This window comes from Ochotona princeps, chromosome 21, assembly GCF_030435755.1.
Source record: "Ochotona princeps isolate mOchPri1 chromosome 21, mOchPri1.hap1, whole genome shotgun sequence".
NCBI lineage: Eukaryota > Metazoa > Chordata > Mammalia > Lagomorpha > Ochotonidae > Ochotona > Ochotona princeps.
Genome location: NC_080852.1, coordinates 1,784,791 through 1,802,501, shown reverse-complemented (window position 1 = coordinate 1,802,501; position 17,711 = coordinate 1,784,791). Strand labels below are relative to the sequence as shown.

The window sequence follows — 17,711 nt, the reverse complement described above, 5'->3', positions numbered from 1 at the left end:
TGGGCCCGGCGGCATGGCCTAGCGGCTAAAGTCCTTGCCTTGAAAGCCCCGGGATCACATATGGGCGCCGGTTCTAATCCCGGCAGCTCCACTTCCCATCCACCTCCCTGCTTGTGGCCTGGGAAAGCAGTTGAGGACAGCCCAATGCATTGGGACACTGCACCCGCGTGGGAGACCCAGAAGAGGTTCCAGGTTCCCGGCTTCGGATCGGCGTGCATCGGCCCGTTGCGGCTCACTTGGGGAGTGAATCATCGGACGGAAGATCTTCCTCTCTGTCTCTCCTCCTCTGTGTATATCTGACTTTGTAATAAAATGAATAAATAAAAAAAAACAAATAAATGCGAGTTCTTAACCACCTTCTGTGACCACCTCATTGACATTTCAATTTTAGTTTATGCACAACATAAAACATAACATACATAACATAACATGTTATACATAACATCATATCATCTTAAATTAAGGCAAACATGTGGTATCTAACCCTTTGGATTGGCTCATTTCCCTTAGCATTATGGTTTCCAGTTGGGCACATTTGGTGTTCATTTTTGTTGTTGAGTTGCAGTCACATAATAATGCAATGTGTCTCTCACTCTTGTTGTCCCCTTCACATTGTGGAAGGTTTCCATTACAGTGCAAAAGCTCCTGAGCTTCAGGCAATCACACTGGTTTATTTTTGCTTGAATTGCCTGTGCTTCTGGGGTTCTTCAGAGACACAGTTGAACCACAGCCTTCATTCCTGCTTCCCCTAAAGAAAGGCATTCAGCTCAACAAACACCTGTTGGTAAAGGTTACAGATGGTGATCCAACATTTCCAAAGTTGAAGTTCTAATTTTGATTATAAAATAGTTTATTGATTATAAATATATTGAGAATAATAACAATTACTTAGGCCATATCATCAGAAATATCAACATTGATAATTTCGTGACATAATCAGTTTTTCTTGTGCCTGCTTTTGGTTAAAATTTCCTTGACCTTGATCCTGAACTTAAAGATTTTAAATATACCAAAAGCTTCTTATGTTTGTTTTGCTTTGTTCTTAATTGCTGTATCAATATAGTAAATAATAATCTCAGTCTATACAAATGGACCATTTATTGCTATATTTATAGCAGATGACAAATATCAAACATAAATATGAAGTAAATGGCCATGATAAAGGAAGTGGCTATAAAATACAACACTAGTCCAGATATGAGAACAGGATGCAAAATAGATTTTTGAAAGAATGAAACAGGTGCTGAAACAATTGCTATCAGGGAGAATTAGAACAATATATAGTTTACTATAGCATTTCTAGCTCCCAACTTAAAATGAAACATGAACAAGTTTGACAAAAAAAGGATGTAATTATAGCAACAAATAAGCAAACTAAGCAAGTGTATTGGCATTTGCTGAATGAGAAGCTCTGAAGGTTAAATAGGTATTTTAGGATCTATTGAGTGTTGTCGGCTAAGGAGTTAATTAGCGCTCGTTAAGCTGGGCAGCAACGGAAACTGGGCTTGTGGCTCAAAACACCTAGACTAATTGGACTCATTTGTATCCAATCTCCTGCTAAATGAAGATGTGGAGGGGAGAGTACATAAAGAGAGGGCAAGGAGCAGTGATGGGAGACTTCACAGAGGCTTCTACCATCACTGGTCTCCTGTGGGTGTTTCATCCCCAGACTCTCGCCCTGTCCATGGTACTGGCTCTGCTGGCTGGAGTGATTGAGCACCAAAATATGCAATTCTCTGTGGAAATAAATACACAAAATGTTTTTTGACAAATGATCAGGGAGCTTTGCAAGCCAACTATTCTCATGACAGTCTAAACTCTAGCAGTCATCTCGAAATGAATGGCTTTGTTCCACACACATACAATTTCCTACTGTCAGATACACTATTCCTAATGGAGCAGGAAAACTGACTACAGTTGAGTTGTTTTTATGACCATAGAGTCCTGGTATCAGCCTGTTAAAAGATTTGTATCATAAGATTAGAGGTCATGGAAGACACCCCAAATGTTTGGACTCTATTTTTTTTTTTTTTTTTTTGGCTAATTCAAGACTGCTTTATAGAAACAGGTGTGGGGGGCGGGGGGGGCGGTCCTACTGTTAGATCCACATCCATGTGGGTCAGAGGTGGGTGAGGGGCAGGGGAGCGCCGGGCAGCGGGGAACTGTAGTGAGCAGGGGAGGCAGGGATGGGTAGGGGTTGTAGGAAGGCAGCAGCTGGGCTCTGAGCTGCTCTGGGTCGTTCTGAGGGACAGAGCAGGGCGGGGGCGCCTCGGCTTTGTAGTGGGAGGAGCTGTACTGACCCGGCAGGTAGGCTGAATAGATGGGGCGTTGGTACCAAAAAACCCTGCTCACTGGGGTGGTCACGAAACCTGGTCCCCAGGGCTGGCTGCCGTTTCCTTGGCAGGAGCTCGTTAGCCCAGCGCTGGTGTTCTTGGTCTTGCGCCGAGGTCGGTACTTGTAGTCGGGGTAGTCACGCAGGTGCCGGGCGTGGAACCGCTTGGCCTCCTCCACAAAGGGCCGCTTCTCGTCCTCCCCCAGCAGCTTCCACTGAGCGCCCAGGCGCTTGGAGATCTCTGTTGTGAATCTTGGGGTTCTGCTGCGCCATCTGGCGGCGCTGAGCGGAGCTGCACACCATGAAGGCGTTCATGGGCTGCTTCACCTTTTCCTGGGGCAACCCAGCACAGACCGGGGCTCCCGGGGCGCCAGCGCCCTTTGGCTCCTGGAGTCCCAAAATTGGGGAGTTGGTGTCTCCTGTGGGAGCAGGAGGCTCCAGGCTCTAGGCCTGGGTGTGAGAGGATCCAGGTAGTGCCATGGGGAGGCAGAAAGGCGTCCTAAAGGCGGTCCCCTCCAGGTGAGCTGTGGACCCTTATATGTGTCCTCCCCAAACTGAGTCACAGACAAGGAAAGCCGGGTTCTTGGAAGGCTCAGGCCACCTACAAGTCCGGAGTTCTTGAAATGGAGTCTTTGCTCCCAGCCAATCTGGCACGCCTTGTAGAGTCAGAAGCAGGACCTGCTGACTGGTGTCCCTGGAGAGGTGTTCTTAACTGTTTTTTCAAAGTCCGCCCACCGGCTCCCGTCCTTGCTGCTGTGATCCGACTGACAAACCTTCTGGGAAGGTGAGAAGCGCTGCTCCATCCCAGCCGCTGCCAAGGCGCCCTGGTGCCACAGGCCTCTCGCACCTGGGCTGGATCTGAGGCTGGCTGCCAGATGGGCACACAGCTTTAAACACTGACTCCTTCCCAGCGCCTCCCAGAGCGTGGCCTCCAACACCCCTTTCTCCCTGAGGCCAAGCTGGTGTCCTGTTCTTCCCAGCCCCTAACACTTCCCACAGGCCACCACAGCCCCTCACCACACAAGGCTGAGCTATATGAGCAGTCAGGCCTAGCAGCTGGACTCTCTTTTCAATGAAAGTGACTTCCACATGAATGCTACTAAATTCAGGAAATACACCACATCTGAAATTCTATTTCAGAATCAACACTGTACATAAAACTCACAAGCCTACTAACAAATTGTATGCGGTTACTAAAGTCAAAATCCTAACCAGTTAAATAAATGAATTTCCTTAAGATAATGTAACAATAGCTCTCATTTTAGTGATTTTGTTATCCCTCTAACAGAATATTTAGCTCATGTAGGAAAACCATGGTTTTATTGGATATTACAAAACTATTTATATTAAGTAATAATGCTGGCCCAGGTGCGGTGGCCTAGCTGCTGAAGTCCTTGCCTTGAATGTGCTGGGATTCCATATGGGCACCGGTTCTAACCCCGGCAGTTTTACTACTCTTTCTGCTCACTGCTTCTGACCTGGGAAAGTAGTTGAGGATGGTCCCAAGCCTTGGGCCCCTGCACCCATGCGGGAGACCTGGAGGAATCCTGACTTTAGATCCACGCAGCACTGGATGTTGCAGTCACTGTTGGCGTGAATCCATGAATGGAAGATCTTCTTCTCTGTCTCTGTCTCTCTCTGTATATCTGACTTTGCAATAAAAACAAAATAAATCTTAAAAATATTAATGCTAAAGATTTCAGTTGAGTGTATGCATGCATCAACTATTGTTAGATTCGCCGCTCACCAAATGTTAGATTCGCGTACTACCAGGGAAAGAGTAACTCAGCCAAATATATGAAAATAATTTAGATGGCCTTTATTTCACGGGCTTCACTTCCCCATGCAGCAGAAAGGACAGACAGGAAGGTGTGGGCTACAGAGGAAGAAGAGCATGGAAGAGATGGGGAAGGGGCCCTTTTAAACTCTCCTTGACATGGAAACTGAAACGGGGGTCGCCTCGGCCCTTATTGGTGGGGGAATATGGGTCTGTACCCCTCATTGCTGCAACAGTGGTCTCAGTGCCTGAGGGGCCCGCCAGAATTCCACCATTCATTCTGGGTTTTTTGGAGGTAAATTCCACCCATCTCTGGCCACCTTGGTAGCCATCATTCCAGCCTCTTGGTAATAGGAAAGAGGGCGAAGAAATTGATCTGGCTGCTTCCTGCTGAAGGGGGTTGTTGTCTCTGTGTGAGGTCCGGAAGAAGCTCCATGGGCACCAGAGTGTAGGGGTGGAGCAGCATCTAGTTGAAGGCAGTCCATGGGGCATTATGAATTTTCCTCTGAAAGAACCTTGGAAAACAAGGGGCAAGGGTTCATAAGAGACATATAATTACTAGCAGAAAGAGTATTGGAATAAGCCATGATATGAGTGTGGATGCCTTAATATCGAGACTGAAGTTGCTGCTTGAATTGTGCGAATTATTTCATCTGTTTGGTTAATGTGAGGTAGAGAATTATTAGGAGTAGGGTCGGAGGCAGGGGAGGCACTTTGGCATTGAATGGTTAGTGTGGTAGGCCCTGTCTGTTGCACCTTCCACTGAGATGAGATAGAGGTTTGGAAAGGTTTTAGATGGGAACAATGGCACCAGGAGGTGTGACCAAGAAGTTTGGCCACAGTGTGCATGGTAAGGATCACCATGTGAGGCCCAGTCCACCGTGGCTGTAGTGAGTCTGGGTGAAGAGTCTTGAGTAGAACCGAGTCTCCGGGTTGGAGAGGAAGGGCATCCGGGTCCACTGATGCATTCAGGTCAGGACACGGGAGACACGGGTCTGCATGTTCTTGGAGAAGCTTGAGAATCAGAGTCAGAGAAGGGAAACAGTTAGCCAAGGGAGGAGACTTTGTAGGGAGCTGGTGGGTAAGCAGGAAGGGTCAGCCATACATCAGCTCAAATGGGCTCCATCCAAGGGGCTTGTTAGGCCTGACCCTGATGTATATTAGAGCCCAGGGGAATCCATCCACCCATGAGGATCTGAGCTCCAGGTGATGGATAAGTCCTCTGAGACTTGTTGGGTGATCTGTGACATGAAAGCCGGCCCATTGGCAGACTGGATAGACAGAGGCAATCCTAACCTGGGAATGATGTTGTTAAGTAGGGTTTCTGCCACCATTGCTAATGTCTCCTTGGCCATTGGAAATGCTGCTACCCAACTGGAAAAGGAGTCCTGTTTTTAAGTAGGGTAATGAATTTCTTCTGTGTCAGTATATGGGTGAAATCTATTTGTCAGTCCTCCCCAGGTTGATCACCTCTAAGTTTTTGAGTGGGTGCCCTTGGTTTAAGTGCTCCCTGTGAGGAAAATACGGAGCAAGTTGGGCATGAAGCATGGATCTGTTTGAGAAGTCCACATGTATTAGGGCACGAGAATAATGAGGTAAGAAACCGGAATAAGGAGTCAGGCCCCACATGCAGAGAATTGTGGATATCAGTGAGGAGGAGCAGGGCAGCATGAGAAGATAGTGCTATCTTGTTGCCCGTGAAGATCCAGCCTCTGATGTTCCTGGGCACCGGAAGTGAGCAGGTCCTGTCGTTCCTGTTGAGAGTAGGTAGGCTTAAGGGAAGTAGAAAGGAAGATTATGGGGTACTTGCTCTTGGGTTTGCCACATGCTTTGCAGTTTGGTCAGCCTTCTTGTTGCCTTGTGTCACTGGGTACATTGAAGACTGGTGTCCCCGGCAGTGAAGAATTATCTCTTGTGTTTAGAGACAGAGAACTTGGAGAAATCTGTTCATCAAAGAGGCATTAGCAATAGGATTACCCTTGGTGGGGAGGAATCCTCTCTCCTGCCAGATGTCTGAGTGTGAGTGAGCAATGAGAAAAGCATGCTTGGAGTTAGTGTAGATATTGACTCATTTTCCCTGAGCTAATGTTCACGCCTGAATCAGTGCATACAGTTCAGCCCTTTTGGGAGGAGTTCCTTGGGGGAGGCACTGTGCCTCAAGCATGGAGTCCAAGGTCACTGTCGCATAGGTCACACAGTGATGTTCATCAGGCCTGCACACTGAACTGCCATCCACGAAGAGTGTGAGATCAGGTGATGGGAGAAGTTTATCCTGTAGGCTGTCCCTAGGAGACAAATAAAAATCAGTAATTTGAGGACAGGGGTGTGTAGTGAGTGGCTCCTTAGGGGTTGGGAGAAAGGAGGCCGAATTGAGTGGTGGTGATTGGGTCAGAGTGATGTCCAGGTATTCAATGAAAAGTAGCAGCAACTGTCAGGGCCCCACATTGAGCTGCCATCCAAAGTCCACAAAGAGTGAGGTCAGGTGGCTGTGGAGGCCAGTAGGAGTCAAGGACATTTCTCCCTTTTGATTCTTCAAGCTGAGTTTGGGCACGGTGTTCTCTTGGTGGTGGTTTCAGTTTGGTGGGGGGAAGAATGGGAGGCTGCTAGCCCTGCAAAAGAAACTGATTAATGGATTGGCTAGACATTGAGTGGTGACACAAGAGTAAAGGGAAGGGAGGGGTTACTCATCAAAAGTCCCTTTGAAAGGATGGCTATTGATTTTTGTTCATTAATTTTGTATCCTGTCACTCTACCAAACTTTCGTATAAGTTCTAGCAGTCTCTGTATTGAGTCTCTTGGCTCTTCTACATAAAGAATCATGTCATCTGCATATAGTGGAAGCTTGACTTCTTCATTTCCCATTTGGAGTCCTCTGATTTCTTTCTCTTGTCTTATGGCCTCAGTGAGTACTTCTATGAATATGTTGAACAGCAGTGGAGAAAGCAGACATCCTTGTCTTGTTCCAGATCTCAGTGGGAAGGGTTCCAGTTTTTCTCCATTCAGTATGATGCTGGCTTTGAGTTTTTCATATATTGCTTTGATTATGTTGTGGATTTTTTCATCTATGCCTACCTTGGTTAGGGTTTTTAGCATTCCAGGGATGAATCCTACTGAATCAGGATGAATGATCTGCCAGATGATTTTTTGAATTATATTGTTTAGGATTTAGGTGAGAATCTTAGCATCAATGTTCATCAGAGAAATAGGTCCCTAGTTTTCTTTCTCTGTTGGTTCTCTGTCCGGTTTTGGGATTAAGGTAATGTTGGCTTCATAGAATGAGTTTGGAAGAGTTGCTTCTTTTTCTACTGTTTTGAAGAGTTTGTGGAGGATTGGGGTTAGTTCTGTTTGGAATGTTTTGTAGAATTGTGCATTGAAGCCATCTGGGCCTGGGCTTTTCTTTGTTGGGAGGCCTTTAATCACTGATTCAATCTCTGCTTCAGTTATGGATTTGTTCAGGTCATTTGTTGCCTCTGGGCTAAGTTTTGGCAGGTGGTAGAAGTCTAAGAGCTTTTCCATTTCTTGGTGGTCTTCTGATTTGTTGGAGTACAGTGCTTTGTAGTAATTTCTGATTATGTTTTTAATGATTGCAGTGTCTGTTGTTATGTTGCCTTTTTCATCTTTGATGCTGTTAATTCTTGCTTTCTCCTGTTTTTCTATTTGTCAGTCGGGCCAGCGGGGTGTCTATTTTGTTTCTCTTCTCAAAAATCCAGCTTTTTGATTCATTGATTTTGTGTATAGTTTTTGGATTTCTCTCTGATTAATTTCCTCCCTTGTTTTGATGATTTCTTGTTTCCTGTTGTGTGTGGAGCTCTTCTGCTGCTATTTTTCCAAATCCTGGAGGTGTGTGTTTAGTTCCTGTATTTGGTGCCTCTTTTCGGCCTTGACATGAGTTCCTATTGCGATCAATTTACCCTGTAGTACTGCTTTGACTGTGTCCCACAAATTTTGGAATGCTGTGTCAGAGTTTTCATTGGTTTTCATACAATGTCTATACTGCCAAAAGCAATATATACATTCAACGCAATCCCAATTAAAGTACCCACAGCATTCTTCATGGAGCTGGAAACAATGATCCAAAGGTTCATCTGGAAACACAAAAAAAAAACACGAATAGCTAGAACCATCCTGAAGAACAGGAAGTTATCAGGGGGAATCACAGTTCCAGACCTCTGGACATACTATAGGGCAGTGGGTATAAAAACAGCCTGGTACTGGCACAAAAATACAGAGGAAGATCAGTGGAACAGAATAGAAACAACGGAAGGAAACCCACACAGATACAGCCAAATAATCTTTGACAAAAGGACAAATGGGAAGGTCTGTTCAATAAATGTTGTTGGGACAACTGGTTGATAGCCTACAGAAACAAAAAGATAGACCCATATCTCTCACCATACACTAAGATCAAATCTAAATCGATAAAAGACCTAAACCTACATGCAGAAACTTTCAAACTTTTGGAAGAAAATGTTGGAAATACTCTGCAAGATCTAGGGGTAGGTCCTGACTTCCTAAAAAGGACACCAAAGGCGATAGCAATCAAGACCAGAATAAACAAATGGGACCTCATCAAACTAAGAGGCTTCTGCACAGCAAGGGAAACAATCAACAAAGTAAAAAAGCAACCCACAGAATGGGAGAAGATCTTCGCGCACTACGTAGGTGATAGAGGGCTAATCTCCAGAATATACAAAGAACTGCAAAACAACCAAAATGCCAAAACAAACAAGCCACTCAAGAAATGGGCACGGGAAATGGGCAGACATTTCACAAAGGAACAAACCCAAATGGCAAATAAACATATGAAAAAATGCTCAAGTTCCCTGGCAATAAGGCCCACATGAATAAAAGCACCAACAACACTTGGCGAGGTTGCGGGGAAAAGGGAACCGTACTCCACTGCTGGTGGGGCTGCAGGCTGGTACAGCCTCTATGGAAATCAGTATGGAGAACATTCAAACAACTCAAAATCAACATACCGTATGATCCAGCAATAGCACTCCTAGGAATATATCCAAAACACCTGTTTTATGAGAAACCAACATGCACTCCTATGTTCATAGCAGCACAATCAGTAATTGCAAAAACATGGAAGCAGCCAAAATGCCCATCAACAGAGGATTGGATAAGAAAGCTATGGTTCATCTACTCCATGGAATACTACTCAGCTATTAAAAAAAAAAAAAACAAAATGCAGTTCTTTGTGGCCAAATGGGCCAAACTGGAAACCATAATGCTAAGGGAAATGAACCAATCCCAAAAGGTTAGATACCACATGTTTGCCTTAATTTAAGATGATATGATGTTATGTAAAACATGTTATGTTAAAAATGTTATGTTATATGCTGTGTATAAACTAAGACTGAAATGTCAATGAGGCAGTCACAGAATGTGGTTAAGAACTCGCATTTATTTTTAAAATACTGATAACTCATTACTGTGTCAATCCCATCATGATGTAAATTTTTGCTGATGGCATGTTGGAAGGGTCTCCCCAAGAAACAGTTGAACTAGACTGCAAAATAAGATGCTGGACTCTATGCTTGCAATGAGGGAATCTCAACTGAACTTGAACTGTGGTTATGTAACAAAGTGGAGTAATCCACCAAGGGGGGAAAGTGTGGGGAGGGTTCGGGAGAATCCCAGTACCTATGAAACTGTGTCACATAACATATGTAATTAAAAATAAATAAATAGGGCCCGGCGGCGTGGCCTAGCGGCTAAAGCCCTCGCGTTGAACGCCCCAGGATCCCATATGGATGCCGGTTCTAATCCCGGCAGCTCCACTTCCCATCCAGCTCCCTGCTTGTGGCCTGGGAAAGCAGTCGAGGACGGCCCAATGCCTTGGGACCCTGTACCCGCATGGGAGACCCGGAAGAGGTTCCTGGTTCCCGGCTTTGGATCGGCGCCAATCGGCCCGTTGCGGCTCACTTGGGGAGTGAATCATCGGACAGAGAATCTTCCTCTCTGTCTCTCCTCCTCTGTATATCTGACTTTGTAATAAAATCAATAAATCTTAAATAAATAAATAAATAAATAAAAGAAAGGATGGCTGGAGTTCCTCCTGAAGCTCACTGGAATATGCAATCTCTGAGGGTGGGTCTTGAGGAGATTCTCGCGGTGCCTCTGTGCTGGCAGATGGATCATTGTGGCAAGTGTTGACCTTCTGAGCAGACTCCGCATTCCCATCATTTTCGGATGAAGTGTCCATTTGGCTTTGGCAGGGAGCTACGGTCACTTGTATTCAGTCCAAACATTCCAGCCTTTTGTTGTATGATCTTAGTGGGGAGACTTGGGCTGGAACATGTGTGAACGACTGGTGAAGACTGTCCAGTAAGGCTTTAAGAAAGAAACAAGATAGAAAAAGAAGCAACAAAATAACATATATGGTTGTGGGAAAGAGAAACGTTTCTGACTGTATTCTAGTGGAGATAAACTAGCCTGCTGTTGGTCCTATGCTCTTTTTCTCCCCCTGCTCATGGGGACTCTGGCTGCAAGCAAGAGCTAGGGTGATTGCTTTGGTCTTTGAGAGCATAGCAGGAGCAAAGTAAGGGCCTACAGTAAGGCCAGGGCTCCAGTTGACAGTGACATTCAAGGCTACAGTGACAGCTAGCAAACACTGATTCTGATTTCTCACATACATGTGCACTCAAGTTTTAAGTCTTGAAGCACCCAGGAATATTCTTAAGTTGGTTAAGCATGTGAGAGGCTCAGGACCATCTCTCTCTTCATGTGGGGTGCCGGAAGAGATGACATAAAGGAAGTGTGAAACTCCATGGGGAGACCTCCCGTTGACTCCCATTGCCTGGCTGGACAGAGAGGAAATTTGGCCTTGAAAGGGAGGCTGATACAGAACAGATGATGACTCTGAATGGAATATACAGCTTTACCTGTAATGCTGTTGACTGTAGGCTGTTTCTCCATGGCAATGAACACTTCAGGGGCTGGGCAGAGTGAAGGGCTTTCTAGCTGGTGGCCAACCATGGTTGATCCAGGGATTTTTTGAGCCCCAGTAAAGTCCCATTCCTAGTGGCCTGGCTCTTGGCAGAGCTGATAAGATGCTTTGAAAGCCACTTCTATGATTGGTAGCTGGTTGTCCAGTCTTCTGGCCTCCCAAGTTGCAAGCAGGTGTGACTTGAGGGTGGACTGGCCTTGCTGGGTCTCCCTGAGACCAGGTTACTGGATAAAGACACATGAACAGGTCTCCTGTTGTCTAGCTCACTACTCTTCCCCTGGGCCCTGGTTGAAGTGGGCCACAGAGGCAGCCTTGGGGTGTCAGCCCAGGGGATGTTCAATTCTATCCCTCAATTCTTTAATGCAGTGAGCTAGAAATTTGTAGTCATGGACACATCCTGACAGTTTTAAGGTGATGTCCATGAGGAGATGATTAGGGCAACAATTTAGCCACACTGTTAAGGTCTGGAGATCAAACTGTGCACTCTGAGTCCTCAGTGTCAGAAAGAGAGAGACAAGAGGAGGGGTGAAGAAAGGGGTTGGAAACACCAGATTAATCACATATCATTGTAAAGTGAAAACTGTCAAATAAAAACTCTAAAAACATTTACCAAAGGAGTGAAGTCAGCTGTACATTTGAAACAAGGAAAGAACGCTCTAACAAGGACTCTAAAAGTTAATTAACAAGATCAAAAACATGTTTTGATCAATAAACATAGATAATAACACATGATGACAATTTCAAACTTTTTCAAGAGACAAATGTTGAGGCACACTCTGTGTGGCACCACACACACACACACGCACACCCATTTTGGAACCAAGCTCAGCAATGTAATCCTTGCTTGAAATTAGTAACTGAAAAGTTATGCTAACCCAGGTCAATTTAAAATTTTGAGAGAAAAAGCTTATTGCTGGGCCAGGCAGCATGGCCTAGCAGCTAAGGTCCTTGCCCTGAATGTGCCAGGATCCCATATGGGGGCCAGTTCTAATTCCAGCAGCTTCATTTCCCATCAAGCTCCCTGCTTGTGGCCTGAGAAGGTAGTGGAGAATGGCCCAAAGATTTGGGACGCTGTACCCGTGTGGGAGAGCTGGAGGAGGTTCCTGGCTCCTGGCTTCAGATCGGTACAGCACTGGCTGTGCCATTGCAGTCACTTGGGGAGTGTATCATCAGGTGGAATATCTTCTCCTGTCTCTCCTCCTCTCTGTATATTTGACTTTCTAATAACAGTAAAAAATCATTTAAGAAAAGGCTTATTGCTGTGAACTCGTTACAAGTTAGTTTTTTTTTTTTTTTAGGCTTTTTGCTCTTCTTTTTTTCCCCTCCTTTAGAGATGTTTATTAGTTTACCCCCCTAACATCCCTCCCCTGGAGAAAAAAAGGTTGAAACAACAGGGCAGGACAGGGAAAAGGCAGGAGCAGGAGTGCGGGAGGGGCAGGCCAGTCCCCTGGTTCCAGACTCTGGTGCTGGTGGGGAAGTGGGAGGAGGAGCTGGGCCCATGGGTGGTAGTATGAATATTATTACACTCAACAGCATGGTAGGGTGTAATGAATATTGTTAAAGTGTTAGTTTTCTAAAATTGAAAACTAACTTGACCAAGTGGTGCTATTTCTTTTACGTTTACTGAAGCAAACATAGTGCTTCCACAAATATCTAATTCAGTATTTTTTTTGAATTGTATTTCAGTCCAGAGCTGCCTCTTTCTAAAATAAAAGTCCTTGATGACTATTTCAGATTGTTGAGATCATGTTTAGCAAGCTCTGACGAGATCTAAATATTAGGGAACACACGCACAGATCTCTGGAGTTTGTAAGAGGCTGCTTGGTGGTATGTTAATGTATTTAAAGGAAGGGATCATTTTCAGAACTTTTAATCAATGTCTCAATAAAATGTTTCCAAACTGAGATTTTCATCATTTTTTAGAAAGTTTAAAAAAAGGTGATACCTTCTGAAAACTGTTTGAACACTATTATAAAGCACTCACTTAGCAAATACTGAGCTGCAGAAGAACTATGACCTTACCCTGACAGTGGACAAGCCTACACGTGAAAGGATCTGAACTGAGTAACACCCAACCTATCTACCAAAACACCATGGGAGGAGCCTAAGCAGTACAGCCACAACCAACTGAAAATCATAGGTTGAAATTTACTTTGCATTATACCCCCGCATCTGGATATGGTAGAGCCCAGTACTACATCACTATACATTTCCATAATTCAGAAGTCATGAAACAAGTCAACAATTGGTATGAGCTAGAACACCAGGCACAACAAATAACAACAACAACAAATAACAGCACCATGAAAAAACATGCCACTGAGTAACCATGCATTCCTGCTTCCAAACGAGACATGGATTTCCAGTGAAACTGTTGGACATGTGTAGACAATGAGATGCCGGACTGTCTGACATTGCCTGTACCAACAATGTCGGGGTGCACTTAAATAAGAGACTGATAGAATTGTGATTCCTTCTGAAGGACTACACCATTGTAGTAAAACGGGGGAAATCTGTCAGGAGGTGGAAGTTTGGCAGAGGACAATCACAGTCTAAATGAAACTGTAACATATAATTTAAAAATCAAAGAAAAATATTTTTTAAGAAAAGAAGTATGCTTTGTTTCATGATTGATGTGAGACTTGAGGTCATAAATTTCTTTTGCATGTGACATGGATGAGTTGGTTTTACCTAGAGCATTTCTGAGACAAGGTATGAAGGGACCACATCAGGGACCCTTGGGTGACATACGGTGGCTGCTACCCATCCCTGAGTTCTAAGGCATTTAGGAGGCTGGGTGTGGCTTATCCCATGGTCTGCTCTCTACTGCCAGATGCAGCAAGAAGAAAAAGAAAATCTGGAAACAATGGTATCACCCACTTTCCCCTAACAGTTGAGACTTTCCACCCTGAACAACTCTGTCAATATCATCAAAAAATAATAATGAAAAAAGACAATCTTTTATGCTTTATCTAGGCCCTTATTTTTTGGATAGCCAAAACCTGCTAATTTGCTATGAATAAAGATTTAAATAAATATGATATTTCAAATGATAGTACAGAAATGTAGGACAATTTTTGCAAACATTATGTTTTAGAAAAAAATGAAATCACCAAAACAATCGATCAAATGTGTTAAATGGACATGACAGTTTAAACACATAGTAGAGAACAACTCAGAAAAAAGCATGATAAATGTAAATATTTTCCACAAGTGCAAATAAAGACTGCATTTACAAAACAAATTCAAAAGCTGACAGATCACCTTTAAAGAAATATAATGCCCAAACTGGCAAAAGGCAAGCACATTCATTACATGGAAAAGTCACTACCAATAGCATGACAAACATGTATGCATTTGGCTAATGTGAGGGTCGGAGCAATGGTAGGCATTTGGCACAGAAGTTATGGTGCCATTTGATATGTGCATCCAAATCAGAGGAACTGGGCTATGCTCCTGGTGCAGGCCTAATTCCAGCTTCCTGCTAATGTACCCTCTGGGAGGCAGCCAGTCCCGCTCCAATCTATGGGTCCCTACCATCCCTGCTCCCAGCTAGGAGCAACTCTCACTGTAGTAAGCATCTGAAGAGTGAACCAGCCTATGAGAGAAATCTCTCTCTTTCAAATAACTGAATATTTTCAAAATAATTCTATTCAGCTTAAGACAACTAAAAATATTATGCAAGCTAGCCAGAAAAAAAAAAATCACAAAGTTTGCAATCAAACTTTAACAAAAGTTGTAAGACAAGGCCAAGTACAACCCAAGGCTGTATTTCCCAGCCCGTCGAGAAAATTCACAAACAGGCAGTTGGGATTATACCAAAGGTACTGCCCAGATGCCAGGTGGGGGCACATTTGAACTTATACTAATATGAAACATTCTGATACAAATGTCCAAATGTCAAAAAGTCTGACAATCATGCATTGCTACCAGTTTTAGTTACTGTCTTAATAAAAAAAGCAAAGGCGCTGAGGTCAAAATCCTGCAAGTGGCTTTAAAAGCCTACAGCTGCATTCAAAACGCTCTATGGAGTCAATGCTTCCCTCCTGTTGTTGGCTCATGAGTTTATGCTTCAGTCATGGATGCTTAAAGTGTTTGTGAATTGCAGTTCTGTACTCATCTTCAAAACACACAACCATTTAAATAGGGCTAATTCACATTAATAAAAGCAGTGTCAACTGGTGGTCATTTTCAAACATCAGCTAAAGAACTAAAGACTTAAAAATATATATACTACAAAAAGTATTTGTTCTGTCATATCATGTGTATTGTATGTGTGCTTACTGTGTTCCTACAAGGTAAAATTTATTGAAGGAACACATTCTAATTGGCTGAAAAAAGAACACTCATAAATTAAAACTGCTACATAGCTCAATATGTTTGTAATTCATGTGACATATAGGCTGTTTTGGACATATGGTAGAAAGAATTCAAAATGTTTTTAGGTCATTTACACATTCGTGATCTAGTTTACTGGGGAAACAATATACTTGTGTGTTACACATTCAATATCAAATCAAATTTAGCTTCTACATCTGTTTGATTAAATTCATAACTGAAAATATACCATGTTGATCTATCATTTTTTACTCTTAGTGCATATATCATTCAAATGCATAAATCTAAGAGATACATGTTTCCCATACATGTACTCAAGTCTTAAAATCTGTAGGAAACATTGGATACTTTTGTCAACGTTTTCCTAGGTTGTTCATACAGAAAGGTTAAATTCTTAAGTTCTCAGTTAATTATTCAGAAAACAAATTTGCAAGTCATGTCTTATTCCGTCATATCTCCTTGATTCTGAGATGAAAAACTCATTCTACTCTGAAGGAATTTCAAGATGGATACTTAGATCGCCAGACCTTAGAGAGGGGTGGGTATCTTTCTCTGTAATCATGCCAACATATACACCAAATGTTTCTGTAGTTTGGGGTTGAGAGGTCTTTCAGCACGAGCTCCTCTGCACTGCTGGCAATCAGGACTTCCAAATCAGAATCAGTGTGTAGCGCTCCTCTGTACGGCATGCAGAGGTAAAGCAAGACCGTCTAGGATATGACCTCCAATTTCAAAGTGGATTTAGCATCACAAACCCAATGAATCTAACATATCCATCCATAAAAGACAAAAACTGCAAGACGGTATCAGTCTGCACAGAGGAAATCAATGCACAGACTTCCTCATCAATTTACACAAAAATCATCCACGAGAACCCCAAGAGTACTAGTCACCTGGCACAGGTGTAATTCAAAACAGAACTTAACATGATCACACCACAGGACCCAATAGAGTCTTGCCCAATGACAGCAAGAACAGGATTGGAATGTTGTGAACTCTGTCATTTCTGCTGAAGCCAGAAAGGAAACATACATCATGTAAATGAAAGAAGCATGATAAGTGGGGACAGGATCATCTTTCTCAAGCAGAGATCTTCTGCTGGAGCTCCTCCTTCAGTGTCAGTGCCAGCCAAAGAGGATAAAGCCAGCCATGACACTGGCAGGGTAGCCTGCAGGCATGAAGGCAGCTGGGGCTTGCTGGCTGCATGGGCACTGGCAGCCATTAGCTAGGGAGATGACCCTGGGTGCTCAAGGAGCATAGCGGCCAGGGTGATGAGGGTGCCTGCTACCAGCACCTCTTCTGCGAGCCACCCCATGACAGTAACAAGTGGCAGGGCAGTTGTGAGTGTGAGGGCGACCACTGAAATGGTCTCTGTTGCAGGGAACACTGGGATTGGGGTTGTGGGTGTGTGTGGCTCTCTCAAGAAGCAATCCATGAGATGGATGAATCTGAGCATAGAGGTGGGGCATGGCAGAGTCTCCAGGGACTCTGGGGTAAGAAGGAGTGGATGTGGCAAAGCAAGTGAGAGTGGCCTGCAGGGGTGCAGGTATCGGCCCTGTCAGGTGGGCATTCTCCCTTGGGAAATGAGGAGAGGCGAGTGTAGCCTGTGCCTGGAGGTTGGAAGCCATGGTCCACATGGGGTCACTTGGGGAGTTGCTAAGGGACATGGAAGATTCTCTGAGAGCTGGAGATGTGAGGGCAGACAATGGGGAGGAGGGGCCTAAAATTCCTGCAGAACTGAGTCTTCTTGAGTTCAGCAGGGCTGATTCACCCAGAATTGTGGGGCCAGTGGGGCAAGTGCAAGAGGAGTTGGAGGAAAGACGGAGAGATGGGTGTGATGTGATGACAGTCGGGGGAGAGGAACATTGTGAAGTTCTGGAAACACCAGAAATTCCCTGAGTCTGGAGGGCTGACTCCCCCTCATCTGTCATGTTGGTGGGCAATGAAGAGGACGAGATAGAAGAGACACTGAGGGACACAGGACAGGGAGTTCTTGAAGGCCCTGACTCAAAAGCAGATCCGTGAAACTGGTGGTCTGACTCAGGTGGAAATCCATGGACTGTTGGGGCATAGCTAGTTGAAACAGCAAGGGGATTAAGGTTTGGGAATGCTGGGATAGTGGGGATAGTGGAAGAACCATCTGAAAAGCCTGAGAAAAGAGCAGGTCCCTGAGACAGGAGAGCAAACTTCTCCTTAAACATACAGTCACTTGGGGTAGAGCAGTGTGAAATGGGAGATAGAAGGAGGGATGGCAGTGATGGACCAGGAGCAAAAGGAGAGGAACAACGGGGTTCAAATGAAGATGGGGC

General features: G+C 44.3%; 1 pseudogene; it reads right to left on the bottom strand.

Moving 5' to 3' along the window:
- Nucleotides 1-2,119: 2,119 nt before the first annotated feature.
- LOC131482850 (protein SOX-15-like) lies at nucleotides 2,120-2,812 on the bottom strand (annotated as a pseudogene).
- Nucleotides 2,813-17,711: the final 14,899 nt, after the last annotated feature.